Here is a 7547-nt window from a genome sequence, read left to right on the forward strand (position 1 = left end):
CCTGCTGCTTTCAGCAACTTGAGCACATCTACTACTGGCCGCTCTGTTCCTTGCACCTCTTTAGAATTGCACAATTTATTTTTATTGTCTTGCCTCATTCTTCCGACCAAAGGGTATGACTTCTTTTTGAATTATATCTGCCACATGTTGAATTATACCTACCACACGTCCACCTATTCCATCAACTTGTTGATGTTAACTTGAAGTCTTGTCACAATCTTTCTACCTATACGGCCAAGTTCCATGTCATCATCTAGTTTTAAAATTGTGCCCTACACAACCCCGTCAAAGTCAGTAACATGTATTACGAAAGGCACTGAACCGAAAAAACCCTATTGTCCTCCGTCCAGAAAACAACTGTTCGTCACCGCTCTCCATGTTCTGTCACTCAGCCAACTTCACATCCATGCTGCCACTGTCCCTTTATTCCATAGGCTTCAACTTTTCTACAAGACTGATGTGTGGCACTTTGTTAAATACCTTTTCTGAAGCCCACAGACATCACATCAACCACATTGCCCTCATCAACACTGTTCTCTCCTCAGAAAACTTGTTACTTAAACATGATTTCCTTGAAAAAATCCATACTCTCTTCCCACACTTATTCCACTTTTATAATGTTACTGTGACAATATTGACTTCCTTCGTAAAGACAGATGCAAAGTAACCATTTAGTACTTCAGACATGCTTCTGTCTCCTTTTGTAGGTCACATTTCTGTTTTTTGGATGTGGTGCCAATCAAGTGGGATGCTTTGTACTGGATGGTGCCAAGCTTCTTGGGTATTCTGGGAGTTGCACTCATCCAGGGAGTATTCCATCACACTCCTGACTTGTGCCTTGTATATAGTGGATAGGCATTAAGGTGTCAGAAGGTGAGTTACTCGTCAAAGGATTCCCAGCCTCTGACCTGCTCCTGTTGCCATCGTATTTACATGGCTAGTCCAGTTCAGTTTCTGGTCAATGGTAACCGCCTCCCCCCCCACCCCCCCCCCCACCCCGCCTCCAACCAGTGGAGATTTTCCCCCGATTCCCATTGACTCCTGTTTTGCTAGGGCTCCTTGGTGTAACATACTGCCAAATGTGGCCTTGATGTCAAGGGGAGTCACTTTCACCTTACCTCGAGTTCAGCTCTTTTGCCCATGTTTGAATCAAGGCTGTAATGAGGTCAGGAGTTGAGTGGCCCTGGCGGAACTCAAACTGGGCATCACTGTGCAGGTTACTGCTAAGCCAGTGCTGCTTGATAGCACTGTTGCTGACCCCTTCGATTACTATACTATTGGTCGAGAGTAGACTGATGGGAGGTAATTGGCCGAGTTGGATTTGTCCTGTTTTTTGTGTACAGGATATGCCTGGACAATTTCCCACATAGCCGTGAGTCACAAAAAGTTAGTATGCAGGCAAAGCAAGTAATTAAGAAGGCTACTGGAATGCTATCCTTCATTAGGAGAGGAATATAACACAAAAGTAAGGACGTTATGCTTCTGTTGTACAGGGCATTGGGGAGTCTGCAGCTTGAATACCGTGTGCAGTTTTGTTCTCCGTTTTAAGGATGGATGTAAATGGGTTGGAGGCAGTTCAGAGGAGCTTTACTCGATTGATACCTGGAATGTACAGGCTGTCTTTTGAGGAAAGGCTGGTCAGACTGGGTTAAAACTGGAGCTCAGAAGAGTGAGGGGTGATTTCATTGTCACATAGAAAAAAGCAGGAGTAGGCCATTCATTATGATCATGGCTGATCATCCAACTCAATAGCCTGCTCCCGCTTTCTCCCCATATCCTTTGATCCTTTTTGCCCCAAGAGCTATATCTAACTCTCTTGAAAACATGCAATATTTTGGCCTCAGCTACTTTCAATGGTAACGAATTCCATAGGCTCACCACTCTCTGGGTGAAGAAATTTCTCCTCATCTCAAACCTAAATGGTCTACCCCGTATCCTCAGACTGTGACCCTTAGTTCTGGACTCCCTCACCATCGGGATCATCCTTCCTGAATCTACCCTGTCCAGTCCTGTTAGAATTTTATAGGCATCTATGAGACCCCTCCTCATTCTTCTGAACTCCAGACAACATAATCCTAAGCGACCCAATCTCTCCTCATATGTCAGTCCAGCCATCCTAGGAATCAGTCTGGTCAACCTTCGCTGGACTCCCTCTATAGCAAGAACATCTTTCTTCAGATAAGGAGTCCAAAACTGCACACAATATTCCAAGTGTGGTCTCACCAACACCCTGTACAATTGCAGCAAGACATTCCTGTTCCTGTACTCTAATCTTCTGGCTATGAAGCCGAACATATCATTTGCCTTCTTTACCGCCTGCTACACCTGGATGCTTACCTTCAGCAACTGGTGTACGAGGACATCCAGGTCTCATTGCACATTCCCCTCTCTCAATTTATAGCCATTCAGATAATAATTTGCCTTCCTGTTTTTGCTACCAAAGTGGATAACCTCACATTTATCCACATTATACTGCTTCTGCCATGCATTTGCCCACTCACTCAGCTTGTCCAAATCACACTGAAGCAGCTCTGCATCCTCCTCACAGCTCACCCTCCCACCCAGCTTTGTATCATCTGCAAATTTGGAGATATTACATTTAGCTCCCACATCTAAATCATTAATATATATTGTGAATAGTTGGGGTCCGAGCACCGATCCTTGCGGTACCCCACTAGTCACTGCCTGCCATTTGGAAGAATACCCGTTTATTCCTACTCTTTGCTTCCTGTCTGCCAACCAGTTTTCTATCTATTCCAATACACTACATCCAATCCCATGCGCTTTAATTTTAGACGTTAATCTCTTATGTGGGACTTTGTCGAAAGCCTTCTGGAAGTCAAAATAAACCACATCCACTGGCTCCCCCTCATCAACTCTACTAGTTACATTCTGGAAAAATTTCAGTAGATTTGTCAAGCATGATTTCCCTCTCGGAAATCCATGCTGACTCTGTCCGATCCTGCCACTGTTTTCCAAGCGCTCAGCTATTAAATCTTTTATAATGGACTCTAGAATTTTCACCACTACCTTCGTCAGGCTGACTGGTCTATAATTCCCTGTTTTCTCTCTACCTCCTTCCTTAAATAGTGGGGTTACATTAGCTACCCTCCAATCTGTAGGCACTGTTCCAGAGTTAATAGGATCTCAGAAGGTTTATCGACAGATTTATCGGCCTGCAATCCCATCAATTTCTCCAACACCATTTCCCTACTCACACTGCTTTCTTTCAGTTCCACCCTCTCACTAAATCCTGTGTTCCCCAACATTTCTGGTATGTTATTTGTGTCCTCCTTTGTGAAGACAGAACCAAAGTATGTATTTAGTTGGTCACCATTTCTTCATTCCTCATTATAAATTCCCCTGTTTCTGACTGTCAGGGACCTACATTTGTCTTCACCAATCTTTTTCTCTTCACATACCTATAGAAACTTTTACAGTCAGTTTTTATGTTCCCTGCAAGCTTACTCTCGTACTCTATTTTCCTCCTCTTAATCAATCCCGTGGTCCTCCGTTGCTGAATTCTAAAGTGTTCCCAAGCCTCAGGTCTGTTGTTTTTTCTGGCCAAATTGTATGCCTCTTCCTTGGATCTAATACTATCTCTAATTTCCCTTGTAAGCCATGGTTTGGCCACCTTTTCTGTTTTATTTTTGCGCCAGACAGGAATAAATAATTGTTGCAGTTCACCCATGCGCTCTTTGAATGTTTGCCATTGCCTATCCACCATCATCCCTTTAAGTAACGTTTCCCAATCCATCATAGACAACTCGCGTCTCACACCATCGTTGTTTCCTTTATCAAGATTCAGGAACTTAGTCTCAGAATCAATTTCGTCACTGTCCATCTTGATGAAGAATTCTATCATATGGTCGCTCGCAAGGGGCCTCACACAATGAGATTGTCAATTATTCCTTTCTCATTCCACAATACCCAATCTTGGACGGCCTGTTCTCTAGTTGGTTTCTAGGGAGTGACAAGGTATTGGAGGTGTTGGCAGGCTTAAAAGTGGACAAATCTCCACATCTGGCTGATTTATGTCCCAAGCTGCTGAGGGAGGCAAGGGAGGAGATCGCAGTGGCTCTGAACCAAATTTTTAATTCCTCTCTGGCCACGGGGGAGGTTCCAGAGGACTGCAGAACAGCTAATATGGTTCTGCTATTTAAGAAGTGTTATAGAGAGAAGCCAGGGGACTACGGGCCAGTGAGCCTCACGTCAGTGGTAGGGAAACTATTGGAGAAAATTCTGAAGGAGAGAATCTATCTCCACTTGGAGAGGCAAAGTCTGATCAGGGATAATCAGCATGGCTTTGTCAGAGGGAGGTTGTGCCTAACAAATTTGATTGAATTTTTTGAGGAGGTGACCAGGTGTGTAGATGAGTTTAGTGCAGTGGATGTAGTTTATATGGATTTCAGCAAAGCCTTTGACAAGGTCCCACATGGGAGACTTATAAAGAAGGCAAATGCACATGGGATACAGGGTAATTTGATAAGGTGGATTAAAAATTGGCTTCGTTGTAGGAGGCAGAGGGTGATGACAGAAGGATGCTTTAGTGACTGGAAGCCTGTGTCCAGTGGTGTACCACAGGGATCTGTGCTGGGTCCCCTATTATTCATCATTTATAAAAATGACATAGATCACTATGTGGGGGGTAGGATTAATAAGTTTGCGAATGACACAAAGATTGGCCGGGTGTTTAACAGTGAGGTTGAGTGTCCTGGGCTATAGGAAGATATAGACGGGATGGTCAAATGGGCAGATAAGTGGCAGATGGAATTTAACCCTGAAAAGTGTGAGGTGATATACTTTGGAAGGAGTAATTTGACAAGGGAGTATTTAATGAACGGCATGGCACTAGGAGGTTCTGAGGAACAAAGGGACCTTGGTGTGTCTGTCCATAGATCTCTGAAAGCTGGGGAGCATGTTAGTGGGGTGGTGCAAAAGGCATATGGGACACCTGCCTTTATCAACCGAGGCATAGATTACAAAAGTAGGGCGGTCATGTTGGAGTTGTACAGAACCTTGGTGAGGCCACAGCTGGAGTACTATGTGCAGTTCTGGTTGCCACATTATAGAAAGGATGTGATTGCACTGGAGGGGGTGCAGATGAGATTCACCAGGATGTTGCCTGGGATTAAATATTTAAGTTATGAAGAGAGGTTGGATAGACTTGGGTTGTTTTTGTTGGAGCAGAGAAGACTGAGGGGCGACCTGATTGAGGTGTACAAGATTATGAGGGGCATGGGCAGAATAGATAGGGAGCAGCTGTTCCCCTTAGTTGAAGGGTCAGTCATGAGGGGACATAAGTTCAAGGTGAGGAGCAGGAGGTTTAGGGGGATGTGAGGAAAAACGTTTTTACCCAGAGGGTGGTGACGGTCTAGAATGCGCTGCCTGGGAGGGGGCGGGTTGCCTCACAACCGTTAAAAAGTACCTGGATGAGCTTTTGGCACGTCATAACATTCAAGGCTATGGGCCAAGTGCTGGTAAATGGGATTAGGTAGGTAGGTCAGGTGTTTCTCACGTGTCGGTACAGACACGATGGGCCAAAGGGGATCTTCTGTGCTGTGATTCTGTGATTATTACCTTTGTTTTTTGCTGTCTTGCCAATTTGTCTCTCTGTCCACCTCATTTTTCTCTCCCGCTGTCTATCTCTGTCGATGTCTCTCTTATCTGAGCCATGTTTATCTCCCATATTTCTCTCTTGTTATATCCCATCCCCCATCGGTCTGCCATGTGTGTGCCTCATTCTCTCTCCCCTCATCACATCTGCCTCTTTCTCTCTGCCCTTTCCTCTTTGGTGTATCCATGTGTCACCACTATGCACTTCCTTCTCTGCCCTTTCCTTGCCTGTCTTTCAACTGCCCCCGATCTTCCCTGGCTTTGTCTATTCTCTGCCTGGCTCCCCATCATATACCTCCTGCTTATCTCTCCATCTATCTCTCTCCAATGCTTCTCTCTTTGTCTCCCTCCATCATTCTCACTCACTCTGGTACATCTTACATCTGTCTGTCTGTCTGTCTCTCTCACTCTCTCTGTTTCACCCACCCATCTCCCCCATTTGCCTTCGCTTCCTGTCTGTCTCCCCAGTTGACTCCGTCTGATTCTCTCTTTCTGCCCCATCCCCAGGTCTCTATCTAATCCCTCTGGATGTTTCTCATATCTGGTTATCCAGTCTGTCTCCACCGTTCTGCCTCCATTTCTTTGTTTCCCACCTGCCTGATTCATCCCATCTATCTGCGCCTCTTTCTCTGTCTCCCTCCCAAGTATGACTCCTTCTTGGTTTATTTCTCTGTCTCTCCATGCCTGACTCCCCACTATCTCTCTCTCTCCCTCCCTAACTCCTGCCTGTTGTCTTCCCTCCTGTTGTGCCCCCCACTCTGTCTCTCCACGTCTCAGTTTCCATCTTCCTTGTCTCTCTCTCTCTTCGGTTTCACCCCCCTCTGTCCTGTCAGCTTGCCCCGGGTCTGTCTTTCTTTTTGCCTTCTGTGTCTAACTGCCCCTGTCTGTCGCCATAAGCCTGTCTGTCCCCTTCCCCCAGGATTTCCCTCCACCAGCCGGTCTCCCCACCTCTTAGACTGAGATCTGACAGATTGTTGCCCCGGCAACAGGGGAAATCGCATCGGGAAAATAGCTGAAAATGAAAATTAAAAAAAACTAAGATCATATATTCGGAGTTTATTTCAGCGGAAGATGAACACTGAACAGTTAGTTAGCCTTTTTTTAAAATTTCAATTTAACAACGAAGTTGCAATTCCAATATATCTTAGCACACTCGGGGTTTTACAGCAAGTGTTGTCCAGTCATGGAATCACATCTAACAGGAGACATTTTTCTGAACTTTGCAAGCACAGGCTGGTTGAGTAAGGTCAGTAGTCTGCCTGTTATGAACAGCCAGAGAGACTCGCTGTTTGATACGATCTCCAGTTGTTGAGACCACGGCCTACGTACCTGGCATCACACTGGCACGGAAATTCATTTGTGTTTTGGGCAGAATGTCTTTTTGGCTTGACGGCAGCATCCTGTTGGTGGAAAATACTACCCGTGTTGCTACTGCTTGGTAACAGTGTGAAACGGCTAGCTTCATTTCTTGTTCATACCTATGTTTACATGGCAGTTACTGGGGCATGCTAGGGAATATTAAAATAAGGTGGAGACTTAAAAGAAAACTCAAAAAGATAGTCTGTTCTTTAAATTGTTCAGTTTTCTCCTTGTGGGCCAAGATACTGAGAAGATATTTCAATTTTCCTGGACCTGAAATGAACTGTCGATTTGAAATGACATGGCAGCATTTCTTCATTCATCCCCGATTTCTTACTCAAAGCACGAAAGAAGGTTTGCAACGACCCCCTCACCTTCAGATAGGAAAAAGAGGGATAGAGAAAAGAAAGAATTACGGTGCAAAGAGACGACAGAGGAAAGAAATATTGTTTCACGTGGGCTCCAGAGTCCAGAATCAAAGTCTAATGAGGTATTTCTTCACGGAGGTTGGTGAGCTGAAAACTGATGCTGGTTAAATTCACATTTCCAGTGATGTTGACTTCACACGATGA

The sequence above is a fragment of the Cetorhinus maximus genome, unplaced genomic scaffold, assembly GCF_964194155.1.
Source record: "Cetorhinus maximus unplaced genomic scaffold, sCetMax3.hap1.1 HAP1_SCAFFOLD_279, whole genome shotgun sequence".
In the NCBI taxonomy this organism is placed as follows: domain Eukaryota; kingdom Metazoa; phylum Chordata; class Chondrichthyes; order Lamniformes; family Cetorhinidae; genus Cetorhinus; species Cetorhinus maximus.